This window comes from Panthera pardus, unplaced genomic scaffold (assembly GCF_024362965.1).
Source record: "Panthera pardus isolate Hobbes unplaced genomic scaffold, ASM2436296v1 HiC_scaffold_24, whole genome shotgun sequence".
In the NCBI taxonomy this organism is placed as follows: domain Eukaryota; kingdom Metazoa; phylum Chordata; class Mammalia; order Carnivora; family Felidae; genus Panthera; species Panthera pardus.
This window is the reverse complement of record NW_026526810.1, coordinates 106,219,779-106,240,696: the sequence shown is the minus strand read 5'-3', so window position 1 is coordinate 106,240,696 and position 20,918 is coordinate 106,219,779. Positions and strand designations below refer to the sequence as shown.

At 43.4% G+C, this 20,918-nt stretch overlaps 1 protein-coding gene across 7 annotated transcripts in view; it reads right to left on the bottom strand.

Annotated features, from left to right (window-relative positions):
* RAD51B (RAD51 paralog B) overlaps positions 1–20,918 on the bottom strand; it is a 640,680-nt gene that overhangs the window by 128,827 nt on the left and 490,935 nt on the right. The window lies entirely within an intron of this gene.

The following is a 20,918-nucleotide window of genomic DNA, read 5'->3' as shown; positions in this document are numbered from 1 at the left end:
GATTAAAAGGGGATTATCATCCACTAAATTCAGTTTCTCCTGTTTAAAACCAAGCCCATGGAAGTTGCTGAACTACAGCATATATTTTTCTGTTGGGTCATTCATTTGAACTGGGGAAGTGACTGAGAATCTTGGTTAGCCCCAGTAGAAAGATGAAGTAGGGAAATATTTAGATCTGCTTTTTCCTAAATTTCTCAGAGTAGCCTAAGTTACCTCTGTTAGTGGATCATCAGCTCCTGTTTTATTTGATGCAGAAAGCCATAATTTCAGCAAGCAATGTTGAAGAGGATGAATGGGGTATAAAAGGGAAGAAGACTGCCTAGGATAGGCTATTTCTGAAATAAGGATTCAAGATGACCTACGAGCTCCATGAGGCCACAGTGCAAAGGTATCATATAAAAGAGATTGGGACAAACTCAGACATCTATCCTCCAGCAAAATTAATTTCCTTGGGGGTTTGTGGTTCATTAACTGAACCTGTGAACCAGCTGTATTTAGTGTGCACTCTACTTCCTCAGGTCTTTAAAATTGACAATGGTCTGTAGGTCAAGTTCCAACGGAAGTGATATTTCTGACCTAACTCTATAAATAGAGCACTGGAAAAAACCCATCAGCTGCAAATGGCCCAGGGAACACACGCTATCTATTAAGTAAGTAACCGCAGTATCTGTGCTGCCATTTTAGATGAGAAAAAAATATCTTTTGTTATTTATAATCTTCTGAGCTTTGAGATTCTCAAAATACTTTAAAGCTATTAGTCTTCTTTCAGATTTACAAATAAAGGATCTGAGGCATAAAACCACACAATAACTGCCTCAATATCATCTGTGCACTGAGGAAGGCATTTGGCGTGGTATAGAATAAGGCTGCTTCACTTCAGTAAAGCAGAAAATGTCATCTCCGATGTCTCTTGGCTAGATGTGAATGCAGTCCAGAGTCTTTACTTGCACAATACACTTAGGATCCACTTTCTGATAAAACTCATTAGTAAGGAAGGTTAGAAATGTGAAGAAGACCAGAAAAGGTGGGGCAATCAGAACCTTTGGAATGCAAGGGTTAGGGATGGGTTAATCCTCCATTGCAGAAGGAAGAAACAGAGTTAGCTAATCACCAGGATAAAGACTGGTATGCACTAGCACAAACCACTCAAACAACTCCATTGGCTTTGTGTGGGGAGAACAAACTTGGAGTTTCCCAGAGTCTTAGTATGGTTATGTAAGTTATCATCCAAACAGGACACTTCTGAAAATGAAATGGGGACATTTTAATAACTATATGGGGATAACAAAGTCAGGACTGTTCTGGGCCAACCAGGATGCGTGTAGGAAATCTCTAGAACAGGCTGAGGGTACTCACCCTTCAAGAAAATGGTCAGTCTAGAACTCATCTAATTTACCAACCAAAAGTTCTATAGGGATATTGCACAGGATTTTTCTGCTATGTTTGCTGTGGCAATCATGAAAGTCCTCAAAGACAGCTATGACAACAATAACAGGCACGAGAAGAACAGAACGAGGGTGTCTGCATAGAAAGAATTAATCTCCTCCGACCCAGCTCAGGTTCCAACATACCCCAGGAGGCCATGCCCCTGAACCCTTTCTCCAATATAGCTTTCTTCCTGCTACCTCCTATTTAAGTGTATGTGTTGGGGGCGGGGGGAATCCTGAATGGGGACCTGAAGCTAGGTCTCCTGACCCTTTGAAAAGAACTCTTTATTTTTTTTATTAATTTTTTAAAAATATTTACTTCTTTTTTGAGAGACAGACAGAGAGAGTGACAGAGCACGTGCAGGGGAGGGACAGAGAAAGACACAGAATCTGAAGCAAGCTCCAGGCTCCAAGCTGTCAGCACAGAGCCCAACGTGGGGCTTGAACCCACGAACCATGAGATCATAACCTGAGCTGAAGTCGGATGCTTAACCAACTGAGCCACGCAGGCACCCCCGAAAAGAACTCTTTAATTAAAAATAAACTCATTCACTAAAGAAAAATTCATACTATTCTTAAGTGAATACTAGCAAATAAAACAAAAACCCAGCCATACATGAAAATCTGAGGCATTTTCTTTCTGAATTTAGGCTTAACTGAACATCCACCAGGAAGATGCTTAGGTGAAATGGGTTTTCTTCCATAGCAATATTCTCTAGGTGCTTACTGTAGATAAGAGAATTCTTCAAATCATGTGAATCAGCCATCTTAACAGGACCTTTGCTTTTCTACTCATCATAGAATCTGAGCCAGCAGGAGGGTGCCAGAGCTGGATCCTAGTAAGTCTTGGTATCATACGTGGTCATTCATTTTTTCACTGTTCAATATTTTTTTCAGGTCACTTTCTTGTCTGGCTGCAACAGAACTATAGTCACTTATTCTGATTTCAAATTATTTATAGTACTGGCTGCTGGGAGGGGGTAGGGAATTACCCTCAGAGGTATGCATTCAGCCAACTGCCTTTGGAGAAATCCAGGAAGGGCAAAAAGTGTCATATCCTTTATCAGTCACTCTTCCTGGGGAGATTAAACTATGGTGAAGTAATATATGGTCACTTTACAAATCCAGGGAACTAGTCTGGACTACGAGTAAGCCAGGTGACAACGTACCTGACTGAAGAGCGAAGGGGACACACTAATAGTCATGGGGTTTGCCTTTGGGAAATCAGCTCACAAGGCAAACCCAGGACCAGGAGATAGGGTCCTTTCCCAAGGCCTTAACTGATACAGAACTGGGCCCAGGTAAGTCTGCTATTGCTCAGGCTGGCACTGTATCACTGGCTTTTTGCAATCAATAAGGACAAAGGGAAAAAGAAATGCGGTTGTTTACCAGAAAATAGGTTCTTGAAGAAAAATATTTCTGTGAAAACATCAGTGGCTTAAAAAATCATTAACACAAAAAGACATTTCAACTTAACGTCTAATCCTGGACTGGATCTTGGATCAGAAAAAAAAATGCCATAAAGGCCATAATTGGGACACCTGACAAAGTTTGACTATGACTGGTATATTAGATAATAGTATTATATCAGTGCTAATTTCCTGGGTGAGATCATTGTAGTGTGGTTATGTAAGAGAAGCTCTTCTTCTTCCGAGATAAATGCTGTAGTATTTGGAGATGAAGGGTCATGATATCTACAGTTATTCTCAAAGGGTTTTGCAAAGCTAACAACAATAAATTCATATCATAAAAAATAAATTGCTAATAATAATATGAGAAAGATTTAAAAAACCAGGCAAAATGTTAGAAGTCTAGGTGAAGCATCTATGGGAGTTTATTGTACTTTCCTTGGAACTTTTCTGTAGGTTTGAACTCTTACATCTAAAAAAAAAATACAACTGGGCGCCTGGGTGGTTCAGTCAGTTAAGCGTCTGACTTCGGCTCAGGTTATGATCTTGTGGTTCACAAGTTCACACTTGATCTTAGCCAAAAGGCTGAGAAGTGATTGCAGTTCACGAGTTCAAGCCACACGTCGGGCTCTGTGCTGGTGGCTCAGAGTGTGGGACCTACTTGGGATTCTGTGTCTCCCTCTCTCTTTCTACCCCCCCCCCCACCAACTCATATTTGGTTTCTCTCTCTCAAAAATAAATAAAACATTAAAAAATTAAAAAAAATACAACTGTTTGGGGCATCTGGGTGGCTTAGTCGGTTAAGCATCCAACTTCAGCTCAGGTCATGATCTTGTGGTCTGTGGGTTCGAGCCCCCTGTCAGGCTCTATGCTGACAGCTCAGAGCCTGGAGCCTGCTTTGGAGTCTGTGTCTCCTTCTCTTTCTGCCCCTCCCCTGCTTACACTCTATTTCTCTCTCTCTCTCTCTCAAAAATAAATAAACATTAATTTTTTAAAATAAATAAATAAATAAATAAATAAATAAATAAATAAATAAATAAAATACAACTGTGAAAATGTAGGTTGGCCTACCCTAAGAGTTGACTTGGGTCACTGATATAAAATCAGGACATAGGACTGGATCTCTGGAGAAATTTTAGGGCATTGTTCCATATGCACGTTTATACATCAGAATAACCTAAACCAGGTAAACCACTTTTTAAAATGTAGAAGCCCTGCCCCCATCCCAAACCTAAGGAAACAGAATCTCTGAGTGGTGATTCTCAAGAGTCTGCATTTTCAAAAGTCTCTCCCAGATGATCTTATTTATGTTAAAGTTTGAAAAAATCACGTATCAGGCATTTGCTATTTTGCTTGCAATGATATAGGCTTCTCAGACCCCATGGACATTCCATGTACTGTTACAGATGCATTTGCATTAAAAAAAAATCCCCACCTCATATCTTGTCATGTAGCCCTACATCCTTTTCATCAACAGAAGACACCGGTCTGGTGAATGCCCTTTGGCCCAGTTTTTAAGACTCCTATCTGCTGACTTTATTCCCCACCCTACTTCCCAAGGGGGAATGGAGAAGAGATGTAAACTGTTTAGAAATGCCATAACTCATCTGGTTGGAGTTGTTGTCGGGGGAGCAACCCAAAACCCTAACTCAGAAAGTGGAGGAAGGGCAGCTGACGGGCCCGTGGCATGAAACAGGACGGGGCTAGTGATGGGGCCCAGGTCCCCACTCAGGCAGGGCCCCTCCTTAAAGTCCCCTGTCAGGCTCCTTGACCTGCATTTCTTCCAGTCACCAAACACAGCTCAGCTTTCAGAGTTTGAGCTTCCCTTTGTTTCTTCAGTGAGAACAGGAGCAGAGTGCAAGCAAGTGAGGGAGTGAGAGAACCAAGTCGGGCAGGAGCTAGGAGCCCTGGGGTGCTCTGAAAACTCCAGAGTATATTAATGCATCTGACAAATTCAACTTCAGGTACGTTAATATGCTGCTTCCCTCAATCCCACAACTTCAGTAGAATCACCATTCTCCTTTCATAGACTAAGAAGTGATTTTACTGAAACCCACCTAGTCTGAGGCAGAGCTGGAGCCCGAGCCCAGGCATGCTAGGACTTTCTGCTGACCAGCTGCCTCCCTTTCGGCATTAGAGAGAGCACACTGCTGTGGAGAATGCTTTTAATTATCACCTTGCCTGGAGTGCGAAGATTTATTGTTATGCTTTCTTCCCGCCCCATCTCAAGCACCCCTTTGGGAAGTAGCATGATCATGATAGGAATCAGGATATTTTCATGCATGGGAGGGAATGGAATGGCGTCACACATGTTTGTTGCCCCTGAAGGCTGTGAGAAGGGGGTGGGAGGTGAGAAACAGAATGGTGAGTAGTTTGATGAGGCAATCCCTGGGTCTTCAGCACCCTGAGTTTTAGACAAGAACGTAAAGGGACTTTCGGTGTCTTTTCCCACAATGGTAAATTCAGCTGGGCTGCCAGGTTCCTTTAGTTCAGCTCGTGTTTCCTTGACATCTGGAGTTGGGCTTCCTGTGTCAAGGCTAGGAGAAACTGCTGCACTTCTCCCTTTCTGGGGTGTGCACACAGACACACGCCCTCCTCCATGCCAGTCATGCCAAACATAAGGCTCACAACAAATTGGGGCCATGAAGAGGGTGAAAATTCCGTTTTTGACTGGAATCCACAGTGGCCTCTGGATCACAAGCTGCAAGGTCCCCACCATGTGTGGATTGCCTAGGTGTGGGGGAATTTTAGGCAATGGAGACGACATTGCTTTAACTGCCTCAAGTATTCCCTCGCAAGACTGCCCCAATCCCTGGCAGTCCAGTCAAGTATTTTTAGGCAGGAGCCTCATAGCAGGAGAGGGAACTGATGAACAAAATGTGCTGATGCTATTTTAATTGGGGGGAACTGGTTTTGGTGGCAGCAGGCGGTCAGCACACATCTGTGAAATCTGAGTTCTTAAGCAAAGCAATTTCCTTTTCCCTTGAAGGCCACTGTTTATCTAGAAAGTGGACAGAACTATGGGTTTGCTGAAAATGACCAGATTCAACAAGGTGATCAAGACCACCAACTTGGTATAACGTGTCCCATATCTCAGACATCGCTTGTTACGAGACGTTACAGTAAAGAATTATAAGGTAACATTTTGGAATAATTAGTATGTTCCAGATATGAGGCTCAATTACCATACACACATTATCTCTATGAGGGAGATGCCATTACCATCCCAATTTTCTAAGGAAGGAAGCTGAGCTACAGAGAGAGTAAGTGCCCAAGGTCACCCTGCAAGTGGCAGAGCAAGGATTTGAACCCAGCAGCTTGACTAGTCACTTGTTTCAGTGTTTCTTTCGGCCATTTAGAAAGTATTTAAAGAATGACCATTCACCTCCCTCTCTGGAGGAGAAAACTCACCCCATTTTCCAGATATCCCACTCATTTTCCTTTCCTCATTAAGTTGTAATATTCAATTTCTTATCCAGAGTCATCTGTGCCTGTCTAGAAAAGCATAATTTAATAATGTTCTCTCCCTATTGTTGGGAAACTTTGTCATATGATAGGTTTCTAGAAATTGATACCAAAGAAAAACAAATCTCCAGGTTCTGTAGATTTCCAACTGAAAATATGTAAAATAACTTTAGTTGCCAAAATCATGATTGGCTTTCCTTCCATGACTAAAATCTCCACATCTGGTTCACCTTCTTTGCCAGAAGGACATGATTATACATCTTTTTTATATCTTAGGATGTTTCTGTATTTTATGACATTTCTAAGTAGAATTGCTGTGTTAATCATCATCACAATCCCACTGATAATTACATTATGTCTTTTATCAATGTTAACTCTGCAATGAAAAATAAAGCAGAAGGTAAATGTGATAGAATCAGAAAAGCCCCACAGGAAGCCAATTAGCCCATTTTCTCATCTGTAATATGGTTGTGGGATGAAAAGGGGTCAATAATCACAGTTAACATTTTCAGAAACAGTTTCCAGTGCTTTACATGATAAAATCTTTGAGTCATCCCAATAACATAAGCTGGATCCTATTATTGCCCTTATTTTACAGATGAAAAAAATTTACCCACATTTGTGTAGCTAGTAAGTGGTGGGCAGAGGATTCAAACACTGATAGTCAGGCTCTTGAGCCTGTGTTCCAGGCTTGCCCATGACTCTGACGAGCAGCTAGGGCTGGGAGTCCTTGCTCTCCCTGACTTCTCACATCAGCAGCTGAGTATGACCCCAGTGGTGGATTATTATGGCATCCTTAGCCAAGGATGGCCCATAATGTTTCCATGACATTACCATAGACTCATTGTGTTTATGAAACAGAGTGAGAGTACACACAGAAAAGTCACACAGTAAGCATTTTTTTAGTAGGAGATTTTATCATCCTTGTTCTTCGGGAAAGTGACATGCCTAAGGTCACATACTTAGTCACGGGTCAGTACTGGTACAAACGCCCCTCCTCGGACACTCCTTGAACCTCAGGATCTATTGCTTCATGTAGAGGACACCATGGCCTCCCCGCCTGATCACTCTTCTCCAACCTCATACAGCTCAGTGCAAGACCAAGGGGATCACGTACCCACTTTCTAGCAGCCCCAGCTCTAAATGAAAAACAGCACAACAGCAACAGTATAGTAGCAACAGCAAAATAATAAACTGCATGGCAGAAAGACCTTTTGGGTGCAACAATTTCCTTAAACTGATCATCTAGGGAAGGAAAGGGAGGGTTCCTTCTTTTAAGATGCAAGTGCTGGCCAGCAGGAACCTAAAATGCATTATTATTCTGCATTTTCTTTTTGCACGACTGAACAGTTTTTCTATCCTCCCCCTCCCATCCTTACCAAAAGAATACCCCCAAGACGATCACAAACTTTAAAAGTAGCAAACCCTCCCTTCAGAAAAATTTAAAAATAAAAACTCAAAAACCCCACAGTGGTTGCAAAACAGCTTTGTGTGGAAGAAGGGCAAGTTTTCTCTTAAGAGAGGCTAATTTCATAGGGTTGGGAAAGAGAGAGATGAGGGGGAAAGGGAGGGAGCACAGAAGAAGAGGAGGCGGGAGAGGAGGGGATAAAGGAGGAAGAATCGCTGGCTTTAAAAAGCAACATTGTCCAGAGAGGTGAAAGGGAACAGATGGCCGTGGAGAATGTGGCCCTCAAAGCCCAGAAGAAAGGGGCGATGCTGACAGATCTTGCTGTTTCCCATTGACGCCTGAATGTTCTAGTGTGGGGAGCCGAGGCCAGTGCAGGGGACAGACCTCTGTTCCCAGCGGCTCACTGGGGCACTGGCGCTGAGGCTCACTGAGAAAAAGAGCAGGGGAGGGGAGTGGGGAGGGCAAGCAGCTGTGGCCACAGAGGGAGGGACAGTGGGGGGCGTGCGGGCTTCCACAGCCTTCTCTTCTGGCCTGCCCGGGAAGGTCAGCCCAGCGCCGGTCTGTGCCCTGGCAGAGGTGAAGGAAAGGGCAGCAGCTGGGGCCCAAAGACTCGGCGTCCTTCCCCAAAAACACACTGGGGGAGGCATGTCTGGGACAAAATAGATACCTTGAGAGAGGGAAATGAAGAAAATATTCCAAATGCTTTTGGAGGATTGAGACACTCAAACTACAATAAACAAGAAACTTGGGTCTTTGAAGGAGGTCAGAGAATCCTGCCAAGTAAATCCCGTATTATTTCATGGAGTCTCAGGGCAGAGAAGGGATTTGGAGAGGAAACACAAAAGTGAGTCGGTGGCTGACCCGGGAAGGAAGGAATCAGGAGTTGGTTTAGAGGTCTGAGTCAGCCCCCAAAGAGGTACAGGGTTCACAGTGGGGCTGTGCAGGACACAGCAGGATGACAGGAGGGGCAGAGGGGGCTCCAGTGTCCAGGGTGTGCTCACGTGTATACACGTGTGTGTGTGTGTGGGACCGGCATCTGGAGGGACTGCTTATGTACCCGTCGCTTGTAGTTGCACCACTGGAGGATGTTACTGGAAACTCACAAGTCACCGCAGAGTGACACTAGTGCAGGCACTTCTAGCCTCCTGGGAAGGGAAAGCCTGACAGGCAGCCCCTGCAGATGGAGGCCTGGAGAATGGGTGAAGCGTGGCGGCGGGGGAGGGAGAAGGGCTTGCGAAGCAACCATCACAAAGAGGCCCATAAACTTCAGGGGACACGGATGCAATTGGTATAAGTTCTAAGTTCCTTAATATAACTTTGATCAGGAAAATTATTGTTCCAAACGACCTCTTGACCTCTCCCTACACCCTCCAGAATATGATGATAAAATTTAGCCCCTGCTCCTGCCCACTAAGGAGGGAGACACATTCTTCCTGGCCCGTTGTCCAGTCGGCTCACAGAGAGCTGTCCGACCTCAAAACGCTTCTCTGGTTTTGATTTTCTTCTGTTTCCCTGACCCTGAAAATGAAAGAGACCTGAACTCGGGGCTGAGGGTCTTCAAACAGTGAAGTATGAGTGTGGAGAAACAGATCCTTCATCAGAATGATCATTTGGAAATTTTCCCAACACGTCTTAGGTCCCCATAAACATCTTTCATCAAACCTTTGGTGGCGGAGGGGAAATTAAAAGGTGGCTCTAATTAGATACAGTGACCTGCCCAGTTCACTTTTACTTGGGCTAGATCTCTATTTTCACGAGCAAGAGGACGCCACAATGGCCATCAAGCCCTGCGTTTTGCACTGTACGTTCAACTGAGTTCCTGAGAAAATTCCCACGGAGCAGAGTAGTAAAAAAAAGATCAACCCCATGATGAAGACCTTGCCTTTTATTTCTCTGCTTCATCCAAATTGCTCCCCAGGCACTTTTAGATTTAGAAGCTCCACTAATCAACCTTATAAACAGCAGTCCAGCCACTGAATAGAAATTACTTTGTATAGCTTCTAAATGAAATTACCCCGGGGGATAGAAGATGCCCAGGGCTTTAACAATCACAACATAACACAGCCTCAGTATGAGAATAGAAGACAAGTACACTTTGACATCCCAATTGAAACTCCAGGCTGAATCCGACATAGAAGAATGTAATTACCTTTCCTAGTCTGACGGTACGCTAAAGAAATTGGAGAAGTGGAATACCTATTAGGTCCCCACTAATCCTCCTCCTAAATTCAAAGCAAGGCTAGTCCCTGGAATTCATTTCTGAGTATTCTTACTCTCCACTATTGTTAAACAGCTCAATTGATAAGTGCTTGCAGCTAATAATGCTTTCTACTGAACTCACCCCTCCTCTTTCCCAGAGGCTCAAAGCACTTTACAAATATCACCTCATTATTCTTTATAACACTCAAGTGAGCCTGATAGGTGGAAAGGTTCATTATCTTCTCTTTACCAATAGGGGAAATAGACAAAGGAAGAAGTGACTCGTTTAAGCCAACAAAGCAGAGGCAGAACTGGAACGAAAACTCAAGCCGTCCTCCTGACTCCGAATGTGCACATGTCCTATGTCAGCTGGTAAAGATATTCTGCTGACAGAGCAAGACTTTCTAGCTGTGGGCTGTGTTGGAATCAACAGGTTTGCAGAACTGGGGCACTGGCTGGAGGAGAAAGGGCAGAAGTTGAGATGGAGAAGCCCCTCTTGAACAGTCTTAACTAGTTTGAGCAAGTCACTTCACCTCTGATCTCAATGTCCTCCTTAGGAGAATGAGGGGTTTTGATTAGAGGAACTTGAAGGTCCTTTTCAGTTCTTAGATAACTAGTAAAGTGAGGGTTTCAAGAGAGGGGTTCTAGTTTTCACCAGCCCCCTGTGATGTCTGGGCTTCATTCGTCTTGTAAGCCTGAAATAGGGTCCTTGTCTCTTCACATAGTGCTCTCCGTAGTCCATTGTTCACACAAATGAGAGTGGGGATCGAATCAGTTGGTGCAAGGTGGGAAATGGAAAAGGTAGTCCTGGGGTATCAAGGCCAAGGGCTAAAGAGAGATGGAGACAGGCAGGGTGCAGTACCAAGACTGGAAGGGGTGTAAAAAGAATCCCATACATTTTGAACTGTGCCTGGGTCCTACCTAGGGGCACTCCCTACATTCCGGGAGACCTATGACAAGTCCTCCAAAGCTAAGAAGGCCCCAAAATGAGGGAGGTTTGCTTTGCTTTTTCTAAATACAAGATTCACTCGACAACCCCCAAACCCATGTGAACAATGCCCCAATGTACCGTCTTGGTAGTTTTCCATTTAAACACAATTTCATTTTAATGAAAAACACCAATGTGCCTTCAAGTTAATTAAAACTGGATTTCACAGGTGGCTTCATGGTTTATAATCTGTGTTGTTTGAGGCAGATATGCCTGAGCCTTTAGAAGACCTGCAGTATTTTATCTCTCTGATCTTTTATACTTTTTTTCCTAAGTGATGCTTTGATACTCTTCATTTGCCCCAAAGAAAGTTGGACAGAGATGACATTTAGTAAAACCAACATTTGTTTGCAGGAGAAGCAGCCCCCGCGACCAGAATAATGACCCTGGAAAGAGTTTGGGTGACGAGCCGATTATAGTGACTGGGTAGAAAGGACTGACTGAGCCGCCGCCAGAAAGAAACACATTTTTGTAATATCTCAGTTGTTTCTATTGGCCGGGCCTCCCTTGCATTCACCATGGGAACTGAGTCAACACATTTTCTTGCTTTTTTTTCAGTGATTGCAATGTGTTCTCCCCGCCCCACCCTCCCCCCATATACAGGGAAAAAGAAGTAAGGAACAGGTATCTCCTGAGAAGCAAAAGCTTGATGATTCCCCAAAATGGGTATAGTTCTATTGATCCCCACGTCCTGCAGTAGAAGTGACTAGCTGCAAGCTCTATTCCATCTGCTGTCTCTGAGGACCTCAGCTTGACCTTGTGGAACCTTCTTTCTGGGAAGTTAAGGAATTTCCAGGATTAGCTCAAGTCCTGAGGCTGCCAACTGTGACAATCTACAAAGCTCTCTTAGGTAATGATTCAGATCCCACTTCTGCTCAAGGCCAAGATAGTCCCCAAAGAGTTGGAAATATTCTCATTGCCTGGACTCAGATTATAAGAGGAGTTGACCTCGGAAGAATTTCAGAAGGGCAAGCTCTGCATTTGCGCATACTGAAGACTCAGCAACTGATATACCTATGACCACAGAAATGTAATTGAACTTGAAAAGTGAAGATTAAGAGGTTGTCAGAAACAAGTTTTAAAAAGAATACCATAGAAAGAGAAGGAAGTGGGAAAGGAAGGAAGAAAGGAAGGAAAGAGGGAAGGAAAGGAAGGGAAGGGAAGAAGGAAGGAAGGGAAAGAGGTTTCTAATGCCAATCAGGTAAAATGCCAAATTTCTCTCACAATCTCAAGATGAGGAGAGAGGAAAGATGAATCAATAGTCTTCTGTGGGGTGACCCAGAGAAGAGTAAGGCTTTAGATGTTACCAGAGATTGCACTAGTTTAATGGAATCTAGATCTCCCTAATTGCTCCTTAGACACTGTTTTCCTTATACGTCGTAAAGAGTAAGTACAGACATCTGACTAGGTGATGGAATATCAAAGTAAGCTTCCAACTCCATTCTGTGACCTCCTTAAGCCTCAGTTTCCCCATCTGAAAAATTAGGGAGTAGGAGCAGAGGTCTCTAATGCCTCTCCCATCTCCGAGACACCCTACTGCTATTGTATCTCTGCATACATTGGCTCCAGCCAATGTATGTACAGCCAATGTATGTACCAGTACAGCCATAGTACATTTTCTCTTTTAAGCTTCACCCAGTGGTGGTCCCAGGGGGTCCCTGACAATGTCTGAAGAGTGTCAGGTCAAGAATTTTTTACTGGCCAACAGGGATAGCTATTTGTCTTCACTCCTGCAGGGGAAAGTTAATGTCAGAATACTAGTGTTCCAGCAGACCTCACTCAGGAAAACCCGCTGGCATATGCCAATAGATACAATCCAAAATAAGAAGGATAAAACCCAAGTGGGAAGATTTAGTGTGGAAACCAAAACTACAACAGGCTAAGCTCTTAGTGTTAACATCTAGGAAATAAATGGGTAGCTTTTAAAATAAATGACTGGAACCTCAAGGCATCGATGTTTCCACTACTCAAGCTTTGCAGTCTAGTTGTGACCCTGTTCAACAACTATATCCATGACAATGGATTTCCACAATGTCAGTTGAGGAAATTTTACCAACAGTCAGCAACTCAAAGGAACTTTTCATTTAAGGACTCCAAAATGTTATATAAGTATTATTTCTTATGATCTCAAACAGATGTGGTGATGAGACTCTCCATTTGAGAAATAAGGAACATATTACAAACTTATCTCAAGTTAAAGAATAAGCTAGGACTTGAACAGAGACTCCAACAAGGCATTCAGAAAATTATCCATGTTCCTAATGTGTTACATATTATCAGAATACCTGGGTTTAAAACAGTAGAGAGAAATTCAAAAGATTCATTAAGAAACCAGAAGCCCAGGGGCGCCAGAGTGGCTCAGTCAGTTAAGTGTCCAACTTGGGCTCAGGTCATAATCTCATGGTTCATGGGTTCAAGCCCCACATTGGGCTCTGTGCTGACAGCTCCGAGCCTAGAGCCTGCTTCGGATTCTGTGTCTCCCTCTCTCTCTGCCCCTTTCCTGCTCACACTCTGTCTCTGTTTGTCACTCAAAGATAAATAAACAATGGGGCCCCTGGGTGGCTCAGTCGGTTGAGCATCCAACTTCAGCTCAGGTCATGATCTCACGGTTCATGAGTTTGAACCCTGCCTGCTTCGGATTCTGCATCTCCCTCTCTCTCTACCCCTTCCCGGCTCACACTCTGTCTCTATCTCTCAATAATAAATAAATGTTAAAAAAATAAATAAATAAACATAAAAAAGAAAAACTGAGAAGCCCAACTCTATCTTGAGTATGTCAGTGGTCAACCTGGCAACTTGGTGGTCCACTTGCTTATTACCTTTATTCAGAAGTCTCCTGGAAACCCACTCAGGATGGACCAAATCTAGAGATATCAAATGACTAATGTAGATGCTAATGTATGTTCCTGTTTTTTTTTTTATTTTTTTTTTTAACGTTTATTTATTTTTGAGACAGAGACAGAGCATGAATGGGGGAGGGGCAGAGAGAGAGGGAGACACAGAATCGGAAGCAGGCTCCAGGCTCTGAGCCATCAGCCCAGAGCCCGACGCGGGGCTCGAACTCGCGGACCGTGAGATCGTGACCTGAGCTGAAGTCGGACGCTTAACCGACTGAGCCACCCAGGCGCCCCTTGTTTTTTTTTTAAATAAATTTCCACTTTAAAAAAAATTTGTTATTTTTTAAAGATTTTATTCTTAAGAAATCTGCACACCCAACGTGGGGCTCAAACTTACAACCCCGAGATCAAGAGTCGCATACTCTACTGACTGAGCCAGCCAGGTGCCTCTGTTTTATTTTATTTTTTAAAGATTTTATTTGTAAGTAATCTGTACACTCAACATGGGACTCGAACTTACAACACTGAGATCAAGAGTCACACACTCCACCAACTGAACCAGCCAGGTGCTCCAAGTTTCTACTTTTTAAGTTATCTTCAGGTATATGTTTTTGCCAGAGGCTTCCTTACACATATTGTCAGGAAGTCAAAAGAAACAACTATTTTTTGGGTGGGGAGAAATATCTCAAATTGTACTTTTCATTTGTACAATTGTTTCCCCTTTTGTGTGGTGGTGATCACAAGGAGGAAACGACAAGATCTCCATAGCTCCATCCCTGAGAAAGGGGTTCTGGAACCTGGCTCCACAAAAGCAGGACAAGAAACACAAATTTACGTCATTGAAAGGTTCTGACTCATTACGGTCAGCACCCTTCACCGCTCCCTTGATAACACTGAATTAATGGGGACTCTGAAAATCCACGTTCCCATCTTGCTTAGGCTTTCACTCTGAGGGTTGATCAGCCGGGATCAGATGCAGACACACTGGGTGGTGCACTTCCTGAACTGAGCTTACATTCACTAAAAAAAAAACTAAAAATGGCTCAGTCCTCTAGAAGAAATACTCTGGGAAGGCTGAGAATGTTTATCTCCGGTGCCTAATCAAGACCTGGCATAGGGTGCCTGGATGGCTCAGTCAGCTAAGCATCAGACTCTTGATTTCGGCTCAGGTCACTATCTCTCGCAGTTCCTGAGTTTGAGACCTGCATCGGGCTCTGTGCTGACACTATGGAGTCTGCTTGGGACTCTCTCTTTCTCTTTCTCTGCTCCTCCCCTGCTTGTGCGCGCACGCGCGCACACACACATATACACACACACACACACACAGTCTCTCAGTCTCTCTCTCTCTCTCTCTCTCTCTCTCTCTCTCTCGCAAAATAACTAGCTAACTAACTAACTAACTAATTAACTACCCTGGCATAGAATAGTATATAAATCCATTTTCAAAAAGAAGATGCTGTTACAGCTCAAGCGGGAGTCACCATGAATGGTAAAGGGAAGGAAAAAGGACAGAGTAAGATGACACATACTTGATTGGTGGTACAGGTTTCTCCTGCCATCTGAAAGTAGACTGTTCCTATGAAATGGTTTATAAACTGAAATGACCTGAAGTGAAGAAGCAAATACCATTAATTTAAGTGGAAAGAGTTCTGAGCATTCCCAGACCCCCCAGAATAACCTCTCTTGGGCTTTTCCGATTCCCGAGGACACATCTTGCTAATGGATACCAAAAAGAAATCACGGTAAGTCACAGATGCTCACAGACACAGTTCAAAGCTCTGGTGACTTGATGCTGAGATGCTGAGTGCAGTTCCCGGGGAAGGAGCTGGGGGGCGCCACGCTCACTGCTTGGGGTGTGCTGCCTCTGAGGGCTCGCTGCAGAACCAACACTGAATCAACCTTATTTTCACTTTTTGCCTTTTTTCACAAAAACGAAAATCCTTTGGATTTCTCTCGGGTAGTGAGAACAGGTATTGATGTAGGTCTTTCACAAAAGCAAGGTGACATAAAACAAACTTTGGGAAAGTGGGGGATACCCATAGATCTCTGATCGCCCTTTCAGTAATCCTCAAGCAAGCAACGTCAGGCTAACTAAGGCACGGAGAGGTTTGTGTTGCTCTAGATATTTGGTAAAACCATTCAGAACAGCACTGTCCAATAGAAATATAATACAGCCCACAAATGCAATTTAAAATTTTTTAGTAGCCACGTGAAAAAAAATTAAAAAGGTGAAATAAATATTAATTATATATTGCATTTAGCACAACATATCCGACACATTATCACTCAACACATAATCAATATGAAAATTAGGATGCTTCACATTATTTTTACTGATACTGTCTTTATATCCCCTGTGTGTTTTACACCTACAGCACATTTCAAATGTTTAACAGCCACATGTATCTAGTGGCTACTGTATCAACAGTGCAGATCTAGGACATCCATTTGGCGGAAATTGTTTCAGAAAAGATGAATAGGATGTGTGTGTGTGTGTGTGTGTGTGTGTGTGTGCGTGTGTGTGTGTGTGTGTGCGTGCGTGTGTGTGTGTGTGTGTGTGTGTGTAAGAAAGCTTGGCGGGGAGGGGGGAACAAAGAGACTAACTTGATGTATTTAATACTAGTCTCATCTATCCCTGAAGTCAGCTTCGTCCCACTCGTTAGTTCCTATAGATACACCAGTATCCTTATGATAATTTCCACTTTTGCTGACACTACTTTGAGTACGGTTTCCGTCACCTGCAAGAAAAAGAGTCCTAACTAACAGAGATAAATATAGAGAAAACATGTCCTGTAGGTACATCCTGCTTTAGGGGCACAATGCCTGTTAAATAGTTGACACTAAATCCGCATTATTTAATTTATAAATCAAGAAATAAAGTTATTAACAGAAATTCTATTCTGAAGGTTTTTCTGTCACTGGCTAGAGGCTGCACAATAAATCTGTACATCACTTTTGAGAACAAATGAACCAAAGTCTAGTTCTAACTTGAAATATTCCAGGTGCATTTTGGCAGTAAATTCTGAATCAAACAGGAGTTTAATAAGGTGCAGGCGCTACAAGTTACCTGGATACTATCCATCCAAGACTTCTGCAATGTAAAAGAAATGAAAATAACAGCCTTTCTATCAGCCAGCATACATCCTGCTTCATCTCAGGGTTTGTCTTCCTGACAACACATTTCCGTGTGTCTTCAGTTAAACAAGGAACTGGAGTTTGAAGGGAATGGGTCAGTGGTTTAACTTTGCTCAGAAAAAAGCGGCAAGCAACCCTCCCTGATACTGTGGCCCAAATGGTTTTATCACTGAAATGCCATAAATAAGTTTGGTATTTCAGTATTGCTTTTCATTCTGCTCTGTTAGGTCCAGACCTGCATGATAGAGGTGAATGAACATACAAGTTTCATCTCGATTCTGATTTTCCCACGTCACAAACCAGTCTTTGGGCATCCTAAGTTGTATATGCTTTCCCCGTTCCTAGAATATCAATGCAGGCAACTTAGTGCCAGTAAGATAGAAAGGCAAGACTAAATGAGAGGCAGAAACAATCGCCTGGTCACTGCTCCATGAGAAACCCCTCCTGAGACAGGCAAGAGAGAGAATTCTGTAAAGAGGAGTTCTGGATCAGCTTTCAAAACCACAATGGTAAAGACACATGCCATCCAGGGAGACTGGAGGAGTTAGGAAGGGTCAGTGGGTCCTGGGCAGTATCGAGGCAGAGATAGTCAGAAAGGACCAAAAAGAGCAAGCTCTCTGTCATCTCCTGCTGATAAAATCCCTGGACAAATTCCACATGAATTGATTGTGGGAGGAAATCTGCAGAACTAGCTGTGACTCCTGCTATCCAGAAAGGTAAGATATTTAGTGGGTGCCTTACAGCAAAGAGAGGAATGGGAAGTGGTATGTTATTGCTACATCTGTATGAGTCACAGGCTTGTAAATGCTTTATATCCTGCATAGATTATTCAACGTTTAAGTTGGGAACTTAACCCAATTGTCTATGGAGCTGTTCTTGATTTGCTCTGGTTGCAAGGGTTAAGCAGGTCACAGAATACTTAACCTCTAATATTTGAATTTTCTGCTCATCATAATTATGAGTGGGAGAGACGCTTAACAGATGGAGCCCCCAGCAGGAAAGCAGGATTCCTGGGTTCTGCCACTAGCTTGTGTGTGGCCTTATGTAAGTCCCTGCTTTTATCTCAAAATTTCTATTTGTACAAAGGGGGCAACAATAACTTCCAAAGGAGAAGTTGGCCTAAATGTTGATGAGATCACATCTAAAGAACCTGAAAACTTTGGAAACAGTGCTGAGGAAATAGAGCAGATGGAGCGATTAAGGGACCACCTTAAGTGACCACAGTAAGTGGCTAAAAGCAGACTCTGGAGCCAAGGTCTGGGTTTCAATTCTGGCTTTGTAACTTACTGGCTGTTTGCCTTTGAATACACTGCTTAACCTCTCAGTGCCTCAGTTTCCTCATCTATAAATCAGGGCTAGTAATAGTACCTACATCATATGAACTCAAGTGAGCTCAAACATGTTAACTGCTTAGAGTGGTGGCTGGCATATACATACATACATATAAGCAAATTTTGCTATTAATGAGTGCAGCATAATTTCCTTTTATAGCTGGAAAAGATTTCACAAAATATCTAGTCCTTCTCAGAAAACACCCTTTCACAAGTGAGAAAATCAAGGGCCAGAGAGGTCAAAATAAGTCCACAAAAATGATTTCCATATTTTAGCCAGCTCGTCAGCAGAGACAGTGACATTCCTGAACAAGTACTCCCAGAAAGTACCGTAAGTGTCATTGTTGGATGCTCTTAATGCTAGACTAGGACCAGTAGTGAGACGTGTCCTCCTGGATACAGTCCTGGGGGACAAATTAGGCCTTGTTTTCTTAACTGCCCAATGGGTTCTTCTGAGAGACACAGAAAGCACAGAGGAGCGTTTGGTTGGTTGTACAGTGACCTCCCACTTCCAAGATAGTCAGTCTGTGAAACTGCCTATTGCCTGGAGGGGGTGGTAGGAGGGGAGGGGGTGCTAGGGACGAAAGGCCAAAACCTATCGCATTGACTAGAAGAGTCTTTGGAAGAGTGAGCTAAGTCTGGAGGCTTACACTTCTGTTGTGGGGGCTGGGAAGCCTCAGCTCCGTGTGATGTAACCGGGAAGGGTGGCAGACCTGGCACGCTGCCTGATGCAGAGTGGCCGTGGCCCAGCTGACAGGAGAGTCAGGCTGAGCCGTCCCACTGTTCCCTTGAGATCTGGATCAAGCCCATAGCCAGGGGAAGTGGGGATTAACACAATGTGGCGTCCGAGCTAATGAGTTAGCAAAACAGAGACAGATGGCAATTGTAGTAACTTAACTCGCCCGTCTCTGTTTGCAGTGCACTCCCACAAGCTTCTCCTCTGTCTTCATGCTGTCTAACCCTGCCCAGTCCTCTCCATCCATCCCAGAAGGCCAAGGTGACAGGGAAATCATCCCACATGAAGAGGGGCTGTATGCTACTTTCTAGACACAACTGACACTCACAATCGGGGTGAAGGAGTGATGAGATCTTTCAGACAGCTTTGGAGAGATACCGACCTCTGGTTCCAAAGGAAATGCAAAGTTACTTTTATTGAGTTCTTGTTATTTTATGCTTATGATATAATTCTTCAGAACAATTGCTTAAAAGGTAAACAGTTGCATATAAGAATGCTAAAAAGGGGTATGACTTGCAACCTGAGGACGAAAATAAGGAGAGAACTTTTATTCTGACCCCAAAACAAGTTTCCTTTAGTCAGATCAATAGACTGGGGAACAGTTTCCTTCATAGGTGTTTACAGCATGTGATAAGCGATGTTAATGCACACTTAGACCAGACATGCCCACCTTGCCATGTTGGGAGACAAACAACTGCTTTACATGTTATATAGCAACCTGTTCCTCTTTTAAGGTCCCTCCACTTCTTTCACAGTGGTTATTGTTTGCAGGTGTCATTAGGGTGCCAGTGGCTTGGAGACTCCCTTGGTATGAAGACTACCTGAGGGGCACCTGGGTGGCTCAGTTGGTTAAGAGTCCAACTGCAGCTCAGGTCATGACCTCACAGTTCATGAGTTTGAGCCCCGCATAGGGCTTTGTGCGGACAGCTCAGAGACTGGAGCCTGCTTTAGATTCTGTGTCTCCCTCTCTCTCTCTGTTCCTCCCCTGCTCGCACTCTGTCTCTCTCTCAAAAATAATAAATAAACATTAAAAAAAAAAAAGAAAAAGAAAAAGACCACCCGGGACAGAATCATACTGGGCAATCCTGCCTCCTAACTTTGAGAATTGGTTCATTTTTTATACTAACATCTTTAATAATAAAATTCCACCATGTAAAAAACAGAAGACTTTCAGGAAGAAAAATAAGTTTAAAAAATCCTTGATTTTATAGGGGCACCTGGGTGGCTCAGTTGGTTAAGCGTTCAACTTTGGCTCAGGTCATGATTTCACAGCTTGTGGATTCGAGTCCTGCATCAGGCTCTGTGCTGACAGCTCAGAGCCTGGAGCCTGCTTCAGATTCTGTGTCTCTGTCTCTTTCTGCCCCATCCCCATTCACACTCTGTTTCTCTCTCTCTCTCTCTCTCAAAAATAAATAAACATTTAAAAAAATCCTTGGGGTGCCTGGGTGGCAGTCAGTTAAGTGTGTGACTTCAGCTCAGGTCATGATCTCAACTTCCCGTGGGTTCGAGCCCCGCATTAGGCTCTGTGTTGACAGCATGGAGTCTGGAGCCTGCCTCAGAGTCTGTCTCTGTCTCTCTGCCCCTTCCCTGCTCTCTCTCTCTCTCTCTCTCTCACAAATATAAAATATAACAAATTTAAAAAAATCCTTGATTTATGCATTTTGGTAAAATTTTTTCCTCCCTATTCTTAGTTACTTCATTCAATAAGGTAATAAGAAACTTAAAAAAAAAAGCTAAATTTCATTGACAGAAATGAGTTTTACTTTTGCAAAATGAAAAGCTAACTCATGAGAAGAAATTTAAGTGGTCAATGAATAGACCATATACCTAAATAGGGATATTGCAAAAGAAGCTTGTAAGCAGAAAGTACTCCTACCCACAATCCCAAACTTCCCACCCAGTGACCCTCTCAGGGGCTACCTCCCCACCTCTGCCATCTTAGAACGGACCTTAGGACTTAACAGAGAGTACAAGTGATCATTT